We start from the raw sequence: 21,802 nt of genomic DNA on the forward strand, positions 1-21,802 counted from the left end.
GCAGAGTGGGGAAAATGAGCCTGTCAGCCCGGTCCCAAGTTGCTGTGATGAGTGCAAATGAGGTAAGGCCCTGGAAGCCTCTTGGGGAGCTCCGTGAGGGGAGGTGGCGCTGGAGGGTGTGTAAATACACACACATAGAGACACACGCAGCGCATAGACTGATGGCTCTGATTTGTAAGCTGCCAGGCAAAGTGGGTCAATATGTGACAAACAAGAGGGACTTTTAGATCCACATGCCAGCCTGCACAGCGTGATCGACCAACAGGTCTGTGGCACACTGGGACCAAACATCCACAGAACATCGAGTAGTTTTAGACCGCGATGAGATATAACCATCCCTGCTGAATGGCTCCATTGTGTTACTGCTGTTTAAAAAAAAAAAAAAAAGACTGTCTGAGGGACATAAAAAAAAAATGCAGCACTTAGTCTGAGTTCCTGTGTGAACAGCGCTCTGTAATGATGCTCAGGTGCAGCTTGTTATTATGGACACACAGGAAGTAACAGCACTGTCCAGGGGACACAAACTGGTGATGGGACACAGCAACGTGCCTCTGATGATGAAGAGCGTCCTGGCACCTCAGCCCTTCCTGTCATTAACTCACGTCAGTGTCTGAGCTCATTTCACAGGCCGCCTGAATGCCTGCCATGATCACAGCCACGTACGTGCGCAGGGCACGGCTTTGATTTCCACAATGCTTTCATTTATCATCTCCATACTTTCCTTTTCTGTTTCTCTTCATCTGCATTCCTCCACCCCCTCCCTACCTCTGGCGAGGTATTATTAGCGGCTGTACAGAATTTTTTATTTAATTTTGGTGATTGACAGCCAAGGTGATGCCTTTCCTTCATTTGCATATTATGCCGTTTACTCTCTATACCTGCTACTAATGGTGGTGATTCCCAGACTGCCGTTCCTGAATTAGTATGCTCCAGCCTGGGAGTCAGGGCTGCTAATCAGAGGCTGTGGTGAGAGGAGAAGGACGGCTTCAAATTACATCCTTCACAGTCACCAGGAGGTGCACATGAAAGTGCGACGTCCCGCCGTTTTTCTCCGAGCTGAGGAAGTTTGCAGATCGACAGTGACAGCACCCCGCTTACCTCTGAGACACCCACTAGAGCATCTCCAATTAAAAGCCTCCTATGATTTCCTCTATTAATAATAAATGTCTCTGAGCTCGAAGGAGCTGTGATTGGTATGTGTCTGTGAGGCTTTTTAGCACATGCACACATTTGTGTGAGCGGTATATTTGTTTGTCTCTGCGGTTGCAAGTGTTCCTGTGCATTTTTTTTTTTTTTTAAACCAAGGGGGGCGTCCACGTGCCGTGCCTCTTCATGTACAGCCACTGCGGTGTTTAGTTTCATGTGGTCTCCACCTCCTGTCTGTGGTGGTGGCTACCTCATAATCACGACTGAAAAGCCATAACGCGCCTCTCTGGAAACTGAAGATGCCACATTGGGTTTCAGCAGGAAATCCGAAGAGGTGCGTCTGTCTTCGCTGCTGAGGTAGATGCCGGGAAGCCAGAGACAGTTTTCCAGGAAAAATGTGTTGCTGCAAACAGCGTCTGTCCCCGTGACTTCTGTGCAAATGTTGGTCCGGTTCCAGTACACCTGGAGCCCTGCAGCTCTTTATTAAAGGCATGACTTCACTACTTTTACCAAGATTACAGATTATGAGCTTCATAACCACCTCCGACTTGAATAAAACGGGCATCGTACAGTAGGTGGAAGCGCGCTGATAGTCGCAGAACACCACACCTCATCATAATAACAATAATTGAGGAGACACTGTCATCTAAGTGGAGGGCAAGCCTTTTTTCAGGGTAATTTGGAAAAATGAGGCGAGCCAATGAAGTGGATGCCATAAATAAGTCTAGAAAATGTTTTCGCAGAGGACAATGAGGCCGTCTGGTGAGGGCATGACTTCAAAATGACTCATCTAACTGGTTGTACTGCTTCTCATTTAACAAACATAGTACATCACAGTGTATCGTAGCTACTCAGGCTGCAGCTAATGCGTCCTGATTGCTGGTTTATTTACATCTCCTATCACTACAGCACAGCCCTTTGTATTCAAATACCTTTAAATGTCTCTCACTCAGCGTATTCCACCTCTCCATTGTGCAGATTCGACTGATTTTTCTGATGCCTCCTGGGCCTGATCAATATGCATGACTTAAGGTGTCAGTTATCAACACACGAGTGGTTTTTCAGGAAACATTATCCTTCTCCAGCGCCTGATTTGTACCTGAATAATGTCGTCTATGGATCGGTGGTGAGTGCATGTGGCGGGTAATCAACAGACATTCACTGTGGCTGCCACGCTGACGGAGAAATCCGTCCTCGAGGCACATTCGTGACCGTAGCATGCTACAGGGGGACCACTGTGACAAACACTGGTGATGAATTCATAGGGTATGACCTTGGAGGAGATCTTTCTCTCCTTGCCCCTCTCCTCTTTTGACAACTCCCCCTTTTATGCCTGTCCACCATGTCACTTTTTACTGTACCGGCTAGCAGGAAAACATCCTTTCCTCTTTTCATACAATTTGTGTCAGATGCCACATTTACACATTTAATACCTGAACATGTGACAGCCAAAGCTCAGTGCAGTGCACAGGGATATTTTTCATGTGTAGCACAAACAAGTATCTAACCCAGAAAAATCAGACTTCCTTTTTGCCGCCGTTCTCTCTCAGCTTTTCTTAGGGATGCAATTTGAAGAAATGTGACTTCTCAGACCTCAATTACAGGCAGATGTTGTTGAGAGGAGCAGAGAAGTGAATAAATTGCAGATCACACATTGTTGCTTGTGTTTATTACCAGACGGTGTGTGTATATAGACCTTGGACAGATTTAATCCTGAGCGTCACTGCTGATCTGCGTTAGCGGGAAAACACTCTAAGCAGTGTGATGCCACAGTCAGCGGGGATCTTGGCTGTGTTGGGCCAAAACAGGCTGATCAAACTGCCAAATGTGGACATTACACATGGTTGGATTGTGAAGTGGATTGCTCAGACAAAGCAACTGCACAGACACAACATGAGTGACAGTGTTGCTGGTTGTTTGCTTTACATTCGTTACCTCTGCTGATAAAGATGTTCGCGAGGAAAGATCCCAAGGTTTTGAAACAAAACTGACTTGACGTGATCAAAAAGCTTTGAAAATATCTTCAGGTTATGCTTAACATTTCATACATCTTGTGATTCATTAATATCATTCCTCAAAATCTCTGTTTCACCAATGACAAATGTCCTGCTGCAGCTGTCAACCACTAATTACACCCCACTTAAATCATTAGCAAGGAAAGTGAGCTTGAAGTCTCTTTTGTCACTCAGCACAGCATGTCAAAGGTGCCTTTTAACAAGTCCAAAGTCCACACTTATTAAAATTACTTTAATAGTCTGTATTTAAAGTGCATGGAACTAGAAAATGAGATGCTGTGGTTTAAGGAGCCAGCCAATGTTATTGACTCGCCGTCAACAGCTAGGTTAACATTAGCAACACTTTGCACACGACACTTCAAACGTCTGGTCCGCACACTGAAAACACACCTGAGCTCTAAAGGAAACCGCAGTGATTCTGGAATGTGTGTTTAGCATTGGCTAACATTAGCAAAGCAGCTAACTCACCGCAGAGACGCTACATAACAAAAGCCATTACAAGCTGCACCAATAGTATACATGTCCTGTCTCCTAAGTGGCCAGGGTGGCCGATCCCTTTACCCCATTGAATGCATTTTAGCACTAGCGTATTCCTGATAAACTAAAGGGAATTGAAGTCGCTGAGCATTCTGGGACAACTCTGCCTTTTTTGATGATGGGTGGCGTGCTAGTTATCATTATCTATCACTGTCACCAGTCATCTGTTATCTGCTAATTGTCCATCATCAGAAATGTAGAAAGTTCGAGTGAAAAAAATGTCTGGGGCAAAGTCCGCTAGATGTGCATTTATTATTACTATGATTATTATTATTATTATTATTATAATAGGCTACTACTACTATGAATGATGGAAGAATTACGAAGATCCTTTACTTATGTGGCTTGTGTTCTGTCTTGTTTTGTTGTTGTTGCTATCGTTATGTCGTCTTGTTAGCTCGTCGCTATGTACAAAGGACTGCAGCTCAGAATTAGCCTGCTTGCTACCACTTGCACATTTACAGGAATGTATCATTTGGTCCGTATGAGTAAATAAAGGGAAAAAAGTAAGTATAAAAATATATTTAAAGTAACAAAAGTACTAATTATACAGTAAAATGCTCCATGTCAGTGTTTTACTACTATGATATGCTGCATTAATCGGTATGTTGCATTTTACAACTATAGATGTTTATGTGATCTTAGCTACATTATATACTGCTGAGTAGATTAATCTATAGCGATGCATCATATTCTGTAAGATCATCATATGTTTGTAGTGTTGCTGTCCTTTGAGAACCACATATTTCTAAAAAGTCAACTTTTCATGAGCTCAGAAAAACAGGCCTGTTTTCAGCTTTGCGACAGTGCATTTTCCAGCTAATCCAAGGGGGCGCTAAATAGTTTATTTATCTTACAAAGAATTTTCTCAACCCCTGAAGGGACACTTAATGCTTCAGTTTATCAGAAATATTCAAAATCACCACATTTGGAAATACATGGTTTTCACAGGACAAGAAGGGTGTGAAAGTAGCTAACTGAAGTACAATATGTCCCTGAGATGTAATAAGAGTAGAACTGTAAAGTTGCATAAAATGGAAATACTGCACAGTACAAGTACCTCAAATTTGTACTTAAGGCAGTACTTGAGTAAATGTACTTGGTTACATTGTACCACTGACTACTGCTACGACTACGACTACGTGGTTTATATATGTGGCTTTTTTCTCCAAAGCTAGAAGAAAAATGGCACCTCTAAGTGTCTACATATGGCTGTGTGTCACATGCCTGTTTTTAACTACCCACCTAATATAGCTCCAAGTTCATCTGAAAAGTGAGAATCTGTTAAAGTGACTCACACACTGCATGATCTCATTGTATTTGTGTGTTTGTTGATCGTGCGATCACGTAAGTGAGTCACACAGAGTTGAACAGCTTGAGTCTACCTAACTAGACGGGTGGTTACAGTGTACAGGTGACAGCTGGTATCCTTCAAAGATGGCCAATTTGCTGGTGATGACATCAAACTCCCATTTCCTAGTATTGCTTGTCCTTGTCAAAACAATACAACCCTACACTGAATTTAATGTGTTAAAGCTGATTGTTTGAAAGCATTGCATTGTGTAGTGGAATCATTTGTTTAATGGGCAAATCCACTTAGTTTCAGCAGCTAGTTAGCACTGATAGCAGTTCCCTTAATTGACAAACTGGACGTTTGTAGATGATGTAGCATCACATTAAGACATCTTGCAACAAATGTGACAAATCTGTGAGCGTTTTCAGAACTGTGCCTAAAAACGAAAAGCCACTGCAACTTTGCACTAACTTTCAACAATACTACAGGTTCGAAGTGTGTTGTAGAAGAGGTAGATCCATTTTTCCCAGCTGACAGAGCCTCAGTAGACCAGAAGGAGCACAGCCACAGGACATGAGTAAGGGCCACAGCTCTCACAGCTGCTCTAACTATGAAAAGAGTTTCTTTCCACCTACAGTGTACACTATGTGCTGAATTCATCTGGTTCACACTCCCTTGTCAGGGGATTACTGAATTTACGTTGTCCACTACTTGCTTGGGGGGGAAGAAGGCTCTCCAGAGAACTAAATTACAGCACTCATCATGAAATATCTCCTGGACTGCACTGAAATGAAGAAATTGATAATGAGGATAGTATCCAGGACAGATTTATCCTGCAAGGCTTTCCTAAAATGTCCGCGAGCAACTTTTATTTGCCTCTTCATAGCACTAAAAGAGATTTAGCAATTAAAAATGACAGAGCTTTATCTTCTTCTTGCTTAACACAATAAAGAAAAACATCACTGACATAAGAGCGCCAGAGGTCAATTGGCAGCGTTTTCAGCGTTAAACCACACAAACACATCGCCACATACATAGGCTTTATTTGGTTGACTGAGCCTTCACAATGCTGCAGGGTTCCCGCAAGCCACAATAGATTAATTAAATTCATTTAATTTCTTAATTAGCTCCATTTTTCTCCCTAGCCTGATACAGTAAAATGTAAATGTCAAAAACGAAAGCGCTCGGATGAATCTGATGCCGTTCTGCATCATACAATGAAATGTACTGGACAAATGCATTTTCACCAACATCATGATGATGTCACCCTTACATATCTGTTGAAAGTAATCAAACACATTTATTCTCCAAACAAGACAATTGAGAGTGGGCAGTAATCACGATAAAAACTACTTTCACACATGCACAAATGCACGCACAACACAGACGTATTCTGCTGAAGGAATTTGGGAATTCAAAATTACAGCATGTTATAACATTAAAACATAGATTATTAACTGCTTCCTCTTCTTGAACTACATCTTTGGTCTGTGTTCTCAATTCTGAGGCGTTTTTTGTAAAGCCCTTAAAAGAAAAATGGGGTTAAGGAAAAAGCCTCGATTTCGTCTTTGTCTCTGAAAAAATGTATTGTCACATGCGAGCAACAGCAAGAGGAAAAGGAAGAAGAAGAAGCAAACGAACAAAAATCAGCCATTCACTTTCTCTTAAAAGGCAGGTATGATTTAAAGGCACTGCTGCCAATTGTGATCATTTATTGAAACACTAGACAGGAAATCAGAGCTACCTCTCGAGCTGCAGTGACTTTAATCATTTCAGCTGCTGTAGGACAAACCTTTATATCTACAGCACCGAGCGTTGAGAGAGCTTGCTGTGAATTTGACAGCATGTAGGATAATAAAAGTGTCCGCTCTTGTGGCCCTTGTTAGATGAAGAATGGTCTCCTCCACACAGAGCCCTTTGCTATCTTTTTGTCCGCAGGAGAGTGGTATGATGTGACCTTTAATGGCTGGCAGGCCAGAGGAGAGCACAGGACTTATAAGAAATGGCAGATCTGGAGCTGACCTTTAAAAAAACCCTCATATTGCATTAAGACCCTTTGATCACTTGGATTATCCACTGCTGTCTGGGACCTCACTGGATCATTTTGACCAGCCAGCCTGAATCAAGGTGCTAATAAAAAAGAAAATTACACACATTATAAAAAAGACACACACTTTTGTCCAAAAGCAGAATTTATAATCTATATTGTCTATAATATATATGTTTCTGAGGCTATAAAAACTTACCAAGTTTTAACTTACCATACCAAGGAAGACATCAGGCACATCAGTGATATGTGCATAATGACAATTCTAAAGCTTTTGCCATTTCAAGATAAACGGACAGTTCTCAGGATTAAAGCCGGCTATTTCAAGATGATTTTTGGGCATCTTTGTTCTCTTCAGTCATCTGAAGTTGACAGATGATCCAGTCTGATCACACTAGAAAGTCAGAGCAGCAGGGAATATAATAGACTATTATGTAAAAACAAAGTTAAAGGTCAGTCCCACTGACGGTTATGTCAACTACTCAACTTTCATGTAAGTGAATCAATTTACTTGAAATCGGCCCAGTCTCCTTTTATTAGAGAAAAATGTGTCAGGCTTGTCAGTCGGCTCCGGTTGGCCCGCTGAAAACTTTTATCATAGATTTTATTTTAAGACTAGCTCATTTTTCTTCTTAATGTACATAAAAAATATAATAATCTGAGCCCAATGGGAGAGGAAACACCTTTTAGGCTTTTATTTATTTTTATTATGGATGTGATCAAATGTGATCTATCTTTTGAACAAATGAGAGGTCTAAATGGGGAAAAAAGGTCATCACTTTATTAGATAATTCCACTTAAATGTACAGTAGAGGATATTCATGTAGTCTTTATTTTGACATGTGCTTTTGGTCATTTTAGGTGTTGGTGTCATGTATATATATATATTGACTCATGTAACTGCAACATATGGTACATCTTCATAAATCTATATATAGATTTATAACGTACATAACATATACCAGATGAAGCTGGGGGGTTTTTTTTGGCCACTTGGTGGCAGCAGAAGCAGCACAAGTTATGAACATATTATTAGTTTTATAAGCTAATATGGCAAACTTGTTTGCATAAAGTTGTCTATTTTCACATTAGCGTTCATTTGAGTTCTGGTGTTCGTTCACCTGATAAATTTTTTCAAATCTTTTTTCTTTACGTCACATTTTCTTGTATCATTATGTTGTATTGTACTTAAAAAGAACCGATAACATCAGTTATGAGCATGTTTCTATGACTCCACAGCACGTGACTACATTTTAAAACATTAAAAGTAGCTGTTATTGTGCTACCAGACACAACTGTGTTTTCAGACGTGCTGTGATGTGAGCTTGACGCTAATTATGAGAATCCCCGGAGATCTCAGCGGCTGTTCTCGCACTAGAAGCTCCATCTTGCATCACGTCTCAACCCTCTACCGCTGCCAAAGCTATCACAACCAGCGCAGCCTTGAATCAGAGTCAGTCAGGTGTTCATAAGCGTAGCCTTAAGGGACACAAGATAGCTCGGGGAGACCCCTTTGATACAGCCCCTTCACTCTCTACTCCGCCCGTCCTTAATACACAAATCACTGCTGTCCCATATGGACGAGGTAATTGACTCGGTGATTTAAAGGCAACCTGGCCACCTTCATTCTCTGCGTGCGTCTTGGAGATAAAACATAAAAGATTGTTCTGTTAATCTGCTCACAGACCTCTTCCCTCTCGCTGTGGAAATCCAGCGACCCGTCAGCAATTCTAGGTGACCGTAATGTGAAAATCTTCCCATCTGCCTTAATTATCATGTTACAAAGGGCTGTCTTAAATTACACCAGGAATAATGGCTTTGTGCAATGGGAGTAAGAGTCAGCTACCTGTCTGTGTGTGAGTGTGTGTGTGTTTCTGTGGTCACAGACATATATGCACCGAGATGCACACAATGATAATTTGGCCTATTACTGGGATTTTGAATAATTACAGATCCTTGCACTGATGTAATGTAATGATTGTATAAGAGAACACAGACCTAGCATAAGGGAGGGTTAATGGTTAGTTTGTTGTATCCATGGAAATGATTAATCTCAACTTTCACTGGAAAATCAAAAAGTAAAAATATAGTGGCACAACATGCAAAATGTATGTTTAAATAAGTTGTGTTTAATGTTTACCTATTCGCAGGGCAATTAGTGCAGATTTGAAATGCTGACACAAGTCAGAGAAGACTGTAATTTCTCCAATCTGAAATAAAACCTAAATCAATAGCACGTGACATATTGGTTATCGTGTGCAGTATAGACACACAAGCACAAGACAATAATGCCAGTTTTTGAAAACACCACTTCTTAAAGACTCCAATTAGTTGCATCCAGCCAGGTTGACTGTTTGTTAGTCAGGCAGACGGACAGATGATGGGCTGATTCGCCATTTCCTTATGGGAGACAATAAGGTTTGTCAAATATGATGTGCAAAAAAAAAAAAATGGAAACACATAAATACACATTAAGGAAATCCTACATCCCATTAATAACGATGCCTTTTGACTGCAAAAGAGTGAGATCTGCCACAGTCTGTCAAATTGGAATAAAAATCAAGTCTCTTACAGCTGAATGCCTATGATTAGAAAATCCTGTCTGTCGCTCGTCCTCCTCCAATGATTTATGCACTCCCTGTTTAATTGCAGGTTTGGGAAATGCCCAGTGCTCCTGGCAATTGGCATATTCTGACCTGGACAGAAATTACAGCCATTCAAAAGCAATGAATTTCAATCACCTTTCTTGTCCGCTCTCTAAAATTGGCTCTGCGTCAAACTGTCATTAGGCTCACCCAAACATTTCACAAAATGTGGGTGCTGACATTATTCATGTGGACCTGATTTATCAATCATTTAATACAAGGTAAAATAGAACAGGAGCACAGATACAAATATGGACATGATTTTCTGTGGAGACACACACACTAACCATAAATGCATACACGTGTACACTGTGTGTATGTGCTGTATGTACTGCATGCTTGTGTACGTGCCTGCCTGCCTGCATGCATCATTAAAAAGCAATTGTAGCATACATTGTGTTTTGCAGACAGGTGTTTATACTGTTTCTTGAAGCAAGATGAGGCAGGATGCTGTAAAAATGAAAACATCTTTAGCTTTTTGACAATGACAGCTAACCTTATATAATAAGTCATAAGACATGGTGAATGATATCATGCAGTGAGATCTTGGGTGTGTGTGTCGTTTCATTTTAAAGTCACAAGACTAAACATCTACAGCCATGCTCCATGAGTCTGTACTCATGCACAGCGGTGCAGAAATGACAGAAGAGTGACAGTGCTAATATGCTAAGGTAAAGCAGGTATAATGTATATAATTTTTAGCCATTGTAGTTTAACGTGTTATCATGTTAATTTGCACAAAATACAAAGTGTTTCTTTATGCAGCAATTTTGTTATAAACCAAAGTATTAGAGAAATTAAAACTTTAACCAGGTGGAGGGGGATCATTAGGATTCATCGTGTGGGAACCATGAAGGTCTGTCCCGAATTTCATGACAGTCTTGTTAAGGTATTTCACCTCTTGGTGGTGCTAAAGGAAAAGTCAGGGGATGAACCCTACATTAATCCATTAACGCCAGTACAAAACTTCATGGCAGTCCATCCAGTAGTTATTGAGATATTTCAGTGCGGTGCACCAAACATGACTAAAAATGTGGCCAACTGTTGGGGAAACAGCTCCAGACAATGTACCCCAACTTTTTGTCCTTATTCTAGTCAGTTGGTGGTCTAATATCATGTCTATTTCCAGCAACTCCAGCACAGTTTACTGAAACAGAAAAACAAATTCAATTATCTAAAACAATCACAATGGGTTTTTTAATAGACTCATAATTATGTACCAAAGTTGAACAATCGTAAAAGTCTGCCGTAAAAGAAATGGATTATAGTATCTTCGCTTAATAGTATTAAATGATAATAGCACCATGCAGCCACAAGACATGCTGTGTTTTGATTTAGATATAAATGCATTTGCTCCACTCACTGCTTTTCCCTATTGTGTGCTAGCTTTATCACTCTGGTCACCATTCTCTCTACATAAATGCACAGTACAAACTGCTGCAGCTAAATATCTGCCAAAATAGACCCGTAGTTAGCCAACCACTGTGTTTTCTCTTACCTAAAAAACAGAAAGGAAGAAAGCAAGTGAAATGTCCAACATCTTTGGGGAACTTACATTGAAGAGAAAAAAAAAAGAAACCATAGTAACTGTGGACTCCTCTGGCATTCACAGCTTCAGATTTGTGTCCATTGTGCATCCACTCAAGCCTCAGGAAGAAGAGGAGAGTCTAGCAGCTTTCGAACTTGTGTTGTTTATGCTGACCCCCCACCTGTGAGATTCTGCCAAACACGGCAGAGTAAAGCCACCTCTAAGCTCCTAATATGTGTCCCTCCTGCTCACAGACGTGTCTGGAAAGAATGACCCTCGGTGCACGGTGGGCAGCAAAGCCGAGAGGAAGCCTCTGCCTCGACTGTTAAGGACGCTGCTTACATCGAAGCCCCACAGCTCTGACTTTTTCTCCTCTACTTTCTCATCCTATGTTCTTCTCTACCTGTCTTCTCTTTCTTTCCCTCTCTCACCTGGTTTCCTGTCAATGCGCAACACACTACAAAAATGGGTTCTAGCAGAAAACGTTGGGTTGACCCATGCTGTCCTTTTTGCTGTTTTCAGTTCCTTACAATTACGGCGGGGCTGTCTCCAGACAAATCGAATGGGCCAGCTTGTCTCTCTGGCTGTGTGCTGTGCTGACCGATCGATGGGCATCACAGTTAATACCCTCTCTTGTTTTTGTCGAGTTGTGAAATGTTTGCTGCTGACGGACACGCCCATCGGCTGCTTTCCTCGTCGCCAGATCGAGGCTTTGCTCCGCCTGGGGACGGCTTGTCGATCCCGGGCTGTTCAAAGTGATCAGAGTCACTGTCCACAAAATCAATGGGCTTCTTCTACTCGCCCTACTTCCCCGTTTACTACCTCCTTACAGCAGTGTACAAAGTTTTCCTGTATGTCTTAATGGAAAGTACACTGTCTGGATCAATAAATCAAATAATCAATGGGCTCAGGGGAGCAGGCAGGATAGAGTCCCGTGGAGGAGCAACCCAATGGGACCCAAGGATCATGTTCTGTGGCTGTAAAGGCTTCCTGGGTGCAGGTCATTGGAGATAACAAGATCATTATTGGCAAGCAAGAATAAAAAAACAAGTGTTTTTCTTAAACAAGGCAAGTCCACTGGGAAAATATGAATAATTTGGAATTGTCCAGTTATTCAAATGCGCACACACACACACACAGATAGTAGATGGTAGATGAGAACCTCACTGCTCTGTGTGTGTGTTCTCAGGCTGCAGGTTGTGTATGTTGCCCCTTTGCACATCTTAAACGAATATATAGTAACCACGAAGAGGAATGGATTTATTCGTTCTCCAAAGATCATTTTTTGTTGAAACACCAGGACTAACTGCCCACATTCATATGTATATTTGACAAATCATCTTGCCAGGATTCTAATTAATTTTTTGAAAGATAATCCATTAGCTTGTGTTGATGCCGACAATATTTGAGGCATGCGTTATCTCGCAACAACCCAACAACCACCCACCCACCCACACACACACACACACACACACACACACACACACACACACACACACACACACACTCATGCAGTCATGTGTTTAGGGATGGGGGCCAGAGAGGCTGTGAGGTAGGCAGAAATAAAATGGCCTGTATGAAAATGTTATCAAATCTCAATGGACAGAGGTGGCGTGACCTCTCTTCACTGTGGCCCAGTAGCAAGAAATGTGCTGTGGTACAGCAGCGCCCACTGCAGAGGAGTGAGTTTGTTCAAACTCTGTAAGGCAAGTGTGCTGCACTTAATCTCATTTCGTCACAGCCTTAAAGGTCATCTGTGCAAATCAATTATGACCTGTATTTACATGCATTGTTAGGCGGCAACCTCTAGTGGATGTACTATGCAAAGGAGGAAGTCAGGTGACGTAGTACACGGAGCAAGAAAAGTCCACATATGGAGGAGTTGAACAACAAACACAGGACTTCCACCTTGGAGATCATCACTGACATATTTGAACTAATATAACATACATACAAGAAACATTTTAACCCAAACCATGATGTTTTCTGAAACCTTACCAAGTAGTTTTTGTGCCTAAACCTAAAGCAACCGTTTCACAGCGTTAACCACATGACGACATAGGTCCAATACGCCTATCGGTCATAAATGTAAAAGGTCAGATCTGTTGTTTTGGGACAGATTTCTATCCTAGTCATTCAGGTATGAGGGCATGTTGGGTAAATAATACACCAGCAGAACTCTGTGTACAGTGTGCAGTGGGGTAAAGTCACTGACATTTCTGATGTCCTGTGCTTTAGTCAAATTTTGACACACTTGTACATTACTTGAGTATTTCCATTCTACTTTATTCGTCTACTCCACTAAATTCAGAGGGAAATATTCTACTTCCTGCTCCACTGCATTTATTTGATAACTTTATTTACTTTCTTTGCAGATTTAGATTAAGAATATGAAATTAACAAATAAATGATGGATTATTATTATGAATGAACACTTTATTGATCCCTTGGTGAAATTCACAAACAGATTATCCTGTATAGTAAAAATAATAATAATAATAAAATAAGCATCAGCTTCACCAGCTGCAACATTAAAGCCATGAATCAGTAATTATCATTCAATACTATAATATTTATAATTCTGAAATGGGCTTTTCCGCATATTGAGTACTTTTACTTTCTGTACTTTAAGTATATTTTGACGCTGACATGTTATTACTTTTACTTACTTTTCCTAGTAAGTACTCCTACTCCTTTTCCTACTGCTGCTATGCTATTACTACTTTTACTGAGCATGAGATTTCAGCACTTCCGCTGGCAGTGTCTGTATGTGCAGGTAGCTCAGGTTCATCGTGTTGTCTTACACTGCTAACAACAACACCTTGCATTGCTTTTCTTGTGGAATCTCAAGCGTTGTAAATGGAAATCTGATGTAATTATCAAATTTAGAAAACATCAGGAAGGAATGGGTCTAAGAGTGTGTATTAATTTTGTTGGAAACCTTGGTCTATTTGGAATTAGCATCAGGCACCTGTAGCGAGCAACAATTGATGAGACCACCGCCTGTGTTAAAACAAAGGATTAACTAGGTGACCTTTCCAGTGTAACTACCTTTAATAATGCACTAATAAAGAGCCCCATTAGGAACTAAAAGCTTCCCAATCAATAAGCCCACACTTTTAGGTCATTATGGGGGGCTAGTGACAGCTCAACAGCAAAAAGGCGAGCTATTTTTACTCTGAGGAAAGAAAGTATTGTCTTACGGAGAAACTGCCAACAAACCTAAAATATCTTTGAGCACTGCGGCTTAGACTACCTAAAGGTATAAGGAAACTGGGGCGAACTCAGATCAAAAAAAGGTCTTGCAGATCTATTGTGTGTTCGCAAGACTGAAGAGGCCACAGTGTTCTTTATACAAACCTTTTGGATCAGGAAAAGTTTGACTTCAGGATGAAAAAGAAACAGATTGGTCCACTATTAGCTTAATATGTTGGATGGATGGACAGACCAAAACAATTAAAAACTATCTTTTGTTCATTATTTGTTCATTGTCTGTTGTTACCCAGCAACTGTAAAGAATTTATGGATGAGCTTGTGCCTCCTGACGATTGCCTTGATGCCAACCAACCAACCAACCAACCAATCAGCTGAATATCCACCACGCTTTCTTCCTCTTCCTCTTCCTTACCACTAGTGGGGCAAAAACATGAAGATTATACTCAGAACTATTGTAAACCAAATACACAGGATGTTGTCTGCTGAATGGGCCTCATTAAAGTGATTAATATCAAGGCCATTTCCATACGCCATAAAATAGACAGTCTTTAAAATTTCTCAGTTCGGCCATTGTGATGGCCGTCTGTCTACAGGCTGCCCCGCTCTCTGTCTCTGGCTGCACTCCATTTTTGAACTTAAATGGTGTGCAGGTGTCAGGTTTGAGGCTCAGCCACCATCAGTTGATTTTCAGAGGTGGTAGAAACAACTGTAAACTTTATTTTCATCTTTTCACAGCTTTTAGTGTTGGCGGCGAATCGCTTCTGTTTGGATTCAGTCATGTGAAATATGTTTATGATGCCGTTGGTGCGGGTGTTACTTTGTTTACTCGCTGCACAGAGCCGTCAATGCAGCATAAGCAATGCGTCGCTTTGTATGGCGAATTGAACTGGAGTGGAAACCAGGTCAGCCAGCACGCACCAGCACTCTCCTGGGGCCTGGAGGGTGGAGTTGAGGGTTGTCATGCGGAGCTCTGCTCACCTGGTCTGAACAGCTGCTAAACGAGTGTCAGACAGGTACAAATGTGTGTAAAGAGTTGTCAAAGTGCATCTCCAGCAATATATATATACACACACACAAATATATATATATATATTCTGAACCAGCTAAATAAACCATATGTTCACACTTTCGGAGGCGGAGACAAAGTGACTCATAATACATAAAACAATACATAATAAAAAGGCACAAAAAAGTCCCCAGAAAATACAACTTATATGCACACATGTACACAAGCAATTGACAAATGTCCCCTTTAAAAAATACCTTGTACCACTTGTATATCACATCAGGTATGAACTATTGAAAAGCAATGCAATGACAAGCAAAAAAAGCATCGCTGTGCTACATCACAACAACTGACAAAATAAGTTCTACGGTGTACACTTATGTAAACTAGCTTTCATTACATTGTTTTCTGTGACTTCCTGAATCGCTAACAATCTGTCAATGATGACTGACACCCTCCTCTGACAAATAACTTGCTTCCTCACACTCGACACAGAGTCTTTGTGTTAATGGTCTCGACATGGAAAATGATACACCGCCAGATGTGTGAGTTAATTATTTATCAGTACACATATAGTGCAGTGTACGTCTCTCGGAAGCTACACACTTACTTTGAGTGTGTACACCACTTATCTGCCTACTTGTTTTGCACTGTGTATTGCAGATTACATTGAGCGAACAGAGGTGCTGTAATGTAAAGGGCCGGATTTAAAAGGTCCTGTAAGGCTGAGAGGGTCGACAACAACACGAGACCTCTATGTCCTTATTAGAATGAAGTAAGGACCGCTAATGCATCAGATTAAAGAAACCAGTCGAGCCTGCAACTGCACAGGGATTTAGGGCACACACTGAACTTTAGTCAAAAACACATTATACCACTGCAAACAAACAGCGAATCATTCACATCAGTCTTTCCCCACAGGATTTTCTGTGGTAATTCTTTCATCTCTTTATTGGACTTTTACATCCGAGCCACTTCATTCGTAGTGTAAAAAGGGAAAGTGTCTGTGGTGTTTGGGAAAATGTGAAAAGCAATATGGCTCGTGCTCACGCAGCTTACCTTGCCGCTACCTTTCCACAATAAAACATTACTCACGCTGAAAGCAGCTTAGAGAAATTAAATCACCATGTGTCCTGACAGCTCAATAGATTTGCGTCTCCACTTGGATACACAGGAAGACACGATTAATCCTCTTGTGTTTGGGCAGAGCGCACAACTCTAAATCACAGTAATTACTATCATCTATGCCAATTTGCACATGACAATAGAAATCTCCAAAAAAAAAAAAAAAAAACTACCCGAATCAAGTCATTACACAACAGTGCCATCATGCACACAAGTGTTAAGTGTATTATTTTGTGCATGAGCTTGTGTTTGAGCCAGGCTGGAGGCCCTGCTTTTCTCTGTGACATATTGAGGTTTATGCGTGTGTGTTCATGTGTTTGTTTCTTGTGCGTGTGGTCAGTCGTCCTCTCTTTGTGGCGTTCTCAGTGTCAGTGCTGTAGTCATTCTGGCTACAGGCATCCTGTCGCTGCAGTGGATTTACTGGCAACATACCCCCCTCCCTCCCCGGCTAGCTCTTTAATTACCCTGGCCTATTGATCGTCCCAGGGACACGGCACTCTGGAGCTGAAGCTGGGACTGCACCAGTTAATGACTGATTATTCTCCCGTGGGCCCTTGGGAGCAGGCAGGCGGCGTGAGGACAGAAGGAGCCTGAGAGCACTGGGCCTGTTCTGCTCTGCATTTGCACTTTTCACCAGCTCACCTGATTGCAGAACTGGCTCAGAATAGCATTTTGTACTTCTTGCTCCGCCAGCTTCAGGACCTTTCCCAAAACGGAAGATAAATTGAGAAAGTTTATACATCATCATAACAATTTATTTGTGAGTTTTGATGACTCATCATAACTGCTGGAGTGCGGGAGGACACATCAGTCAGAAAGTTGAACAAATTTAATCTCAAATAAAACCCTTTAGCTGTAATTATTAATTTACCTCGCTTGGTAAAGTTCCACAAACCCTATGCGGATAAATAAGTAAGAGATAAGAAAATAAATTATCACTTTCTATTGCTGCAGTCTTGCAGGGAAACAAATGAGACAGGCATGTGAAAGGAAGGAGAGAGGGTCGTCAGACAGCGAAGTGTTGTTGTAAATGTAATGATTCCTATGAGGCCATAATGCTAATTTATTTTTTTCTGCTAATCATCTCACACTGTGTTCACACTCCGACACATCCGTCATATATGTCTCCTTGCTCATCATACAGAGTTGCACAGGCTGCATTTGAAACCAGGGAGTTTTAATCATTCTTTAATGCTCAGCGCTATTAGAGGCCTTCACTCCATGTTCGCCTATTTGCCCATTTTCTCCTCTGGACGAGTTGTATCAGCTTGATGTCTCCAGAAAGGGGAGTGAATTGGAGTGGTGAAATGAAAGGATTGGAAAATTCCACGTTCTCTATAATGAGGGTTGACGATGAGTCGTCGATGGAGCTCTCTGTCACTTTGAAACATGTCTTCAGAGGAGACAGTGAATGACATATGGCTGACAGAATGAAAGAGAAAGTCCCTCCGTTTTGCCGTCTTCCTTGTCCTCTTTCTAATTCATATCCCTCTTTTTTTTTCCCCTCTGAGGCCAACAGCCATCTTTATTCAGCAACCGGTTCCCTCTGAGAGATCACCTAAGGGGAAATAAGGTAGTGCTCATGAGGAGATCTTTACCCATCACTCTCCTCGGACTGACACATGAGTCTAAAAGATGAAGGGATGAGTGTTGAATATTTCAGAGGAGAAGAAAGACAAAGTGATGTACCCGAGTAGGAGGAAGGGAGGGTGGGATCAGCCTGTGCGCTGACCTGATCCCATTCTCGGTAACCCCAACCACTGATATGAAAGCAGACTTGAATTCTTGAGCGATAAAACCCAGAGGTTTGTTTCAGACCCTGCATCACAATATTTATGTGTCGCATCCAAAAAAAAAATGTCATGCATTTTATTCATTTTTGTCAACTCCTTACATTTGAACTGTGTACTTTGTACTTATTTGGCCACATTTGTAATTATAACAAAGAAGAACTTTAGATTTTATGTATTTTTGGCTCCATCTACATTGACGTTTTCCTGGGGTGTTGGAATTCACCCATTGATGGCACCACTGTAAAACTATATTTACAATGTAGTGAATATGATCTGGCCCTATGTGCTTTAATTATATTCCTCATAGTAGCTGTTCACTCTGGGCTACACTTTGTGGCTACATCTGTTTAATTTTTCTTCTTCTTCTTTCCTCGTCCAATCACTGAATAGGAGACTACTGCTATGCATGTCTACATATGTTCATTTGTTCATATGGAGCGATGATTGCCTAACGTCTAGTGGTAATCAGTCTGGATTCAGTGCTAATGTTAGCATGATAAGCTAAGCAGCTTCCACTTTCGAAAGAGAAGCCAACAGCTTGCTGGCTTCCACTTTCAGACAGCTTGAGATGTGAGCGATTAACAGTGATTTTTATCTTTTTATCTTGATTTCAGTTTTTCCTTACATAAAGGATAAATCAAACCTCTGTTCGGCTTTAACAGCTGTACCGGCCTGTCCATCACAAGGCTTTAAACAACTCAACAGTTTATATTCATACTGACAATTTAGCGTCTCCAATCCGCTTGCCTAGGAAACTGGAGCACAGAAACCAGCAAGATATCATCAAGTTATTGATTATGATGTCTTGCTGAGAGGCAGCAGTGCGGCCATATGTAAGAAGCATCAGTTAGCAGCCACCGTAATGGTCTCCTGGGGTTCAGATACCATGAAGATGTCGACGTTAAGTCCGGTCAGTGGGTCCGAGGTGGCAGGGAGCCAGATCACGGAGAGCATTCCCAGCATGGGTGAGAAGTCAGGGGGCACTGCTGTGGATATCCAGTCTTGCAATCTAGCTATCCAGCTAACGAGAAAAACAGTTTTAAGCAAAGTCAAGTGAAGATTTATCGATATATCCAACTTGATGTTCCATAGGGGCAAAAGGCGAGAGGGAGCTTTTTGTCGCTTTGAGGCATTTTTTGCTTTATTGCGGTGATTGTGCTGTTCAATCCATGCTGGAAAATGATGCAAATCACTTTTGAATGTGGGTGTGAACATTTGAATGTTAATTTGGCTGCTGACTTTGTACCATGCTGCCCTTGTTTCGTTGCACCTCTGCCTGTCTGTAACTGAGATGCAAAAGTGAAGCAGGCATAGCAGCCCGGCGGCACAAACAAAAGGAGAGCATTTTGCAAACACATGCATATGATTAATGTTCCCACACATATCATCCATCCCTGCCGCTGTTTGCTACATTACCAAAAAACCAAGGCCTCACAAGATGGAGCATTCTGTAGAGAAAATACATCTTTGAGTCATACACCGAGAGAATATTATTAGAGTAAAGAATTAACAAGCTTTAATAATTACTTTAACACTCACAACTTTTTCATTTAGTCATAACGCATAAGGCTATGACATGAATGTTCTTTTTTCAGCTGCCAGCACAGTTTGTTACCAGCGCGTTTGGTAGCAATGTGAATTATGTGATAAGCAAACAGTGGTTTGTGGTGGTGTTAATTGTTGATTACAAGATATATACTGCTGTGTTAATACAGTTTGTTTGCGCCCATGTCTATGAATTTGTAATTATTCTGCGCTATTCCTAATCATCATTAGTCGCAAACAACAATAGAGATTAAATAATTGGCTGTCTAATCTTGCTTTTCTCCTCTATGTCTTACTTTCTCTGTTTCAATCCCTCTCTTTCACACACTCTCTTCTCTTTGCCTCCTGATTGTATTAAATATTCATCAAAACAATTCATCTATTATCAGTTCAGCCAAATGAATTCGAGATGTGCTCTCACAGCCCCCTGAATATAACATCTTCGTTTGGCTGTAAGAGCCAAGTGAATGAAAGAGTCACTTAATTAAACAAGCTGTAGATCAACTTGTCACTACATGTTAGGCTAAGTGACTCTAAAATATGCTTGCAAACAGAAAAAGTGTCATGCTGTGTCATTTCTAGGCCATCTGACAAACCTATAATCCATCTGACAGAAGCGTAAACAGAGAAAACAAGCTGCATTTTATAAGAGTGTGTAGATTTGGTGCAAATCAGCTGTAATCAGGCAGGACATTAAACTGAATGTAAAACTAAATTCAAAAGCAAACTTAATCATTGTCATCAGAATAAATAAAACATGAAACCTAAAGACTAAGAGACATGGGGAAACATACAGAAACTAAAAAACAAACTCAAAAACTTACAATAAAAAAATGCATGTAAAATGATAAAAGCAACTGCATCAATGTAAAATATCCATTAAAGATAAAAATAGCTTAACCTGTGGAGCTCCGCTTCAGCTCTCACAGGTAAAACAATACAGTGGTGTGTTTGATTTTTACAGTGTACTTCCCTGCGCCGGCCTCCTTCTCCTTCCTCAGTGATTCATAATGGCCCGTGGGGGAAGTGATAGAGACAGATGGATGGACTTTTAACAGCGCTGTGTGTCTGCGGTCTCAGGACTGATGTGCAGCTTGACAGTGTGGGCAGATGACCTTACTGAGGTTAACTGGACGGGCCTGGGTCATGATATGCTGTATGTCAATGTTCACTGTGAGCCTGTAGTAGTGTAACCATGGATGCAGAGGGAAGTAGAAATATTCCATTACTTAAGTAGTTTGTTGTTAGAAATAAGTGTTTGGACTCAATTTTCACTTTTACTGCTGAAACAAAAATCAGCTTTTCACTGTGTCACCTCCCTGTGACAGGCCTCCTTTCAGTTATTTCTCAAATTAAAGAAAAGAAACTTTCTTCATTTACACATGAAAGAGGGCAGCGCATTGTACGCCGCCTGTGCGCATTCAGTGCTGCTGCCATCAAAAAGTGGCCCACCAGTGGGCTCAAACTTTGTCTGGACTGACACTGACTGAGCTCATACAGTAGCTGAAAAGGGACCGAGACAAAGACTGAGCTCTGTATGCCCTGATCACACCAGAAAAAGTCTCTCATAAACTCACCATCAAATGTCAAGCATCGTAGCTAGCAAGCAACAGACTTCAGAGTGCTTCTCAGCAGACATTTTGACATGCCATAGCAAGAGAAGCACAGGTGTTGCTTAATGGCTCTGTTCTATTCAAGTGCTCCAGTACAGCATGAGAGTGCAACAGAGAGCCAGCATGCACAACACCAGGATCCCGAAACTGAAGCAATAAAATGGAATTCTGCCATCATTCATTTTAATAATTACACCTGTGCTTTTCCCGCTGCAACATGTCAAAATGTCACCTGATAAATTCATGAGCATTGAGTGAAGCTGGCCTCTGTGACAATTCTCTTTTTCTTCCA

The sequence above is a fragment of the Chelmon rostratus genome, chromosome 11 (assembly GCF_017976325.1).
Source record: "Chelmon rostratus isolate fCheRos1 chromosome 11, fCheRos1.pri, whole genome shotgun sequence".
Classification (NCBI taxonomy): domain Eukaryota; kingdom Metazoa; phylum Chordata; class Actinopteri; order Chaetodontiformes; family Chaetodontidae; genus Chelmon; species Chelmon rostratus.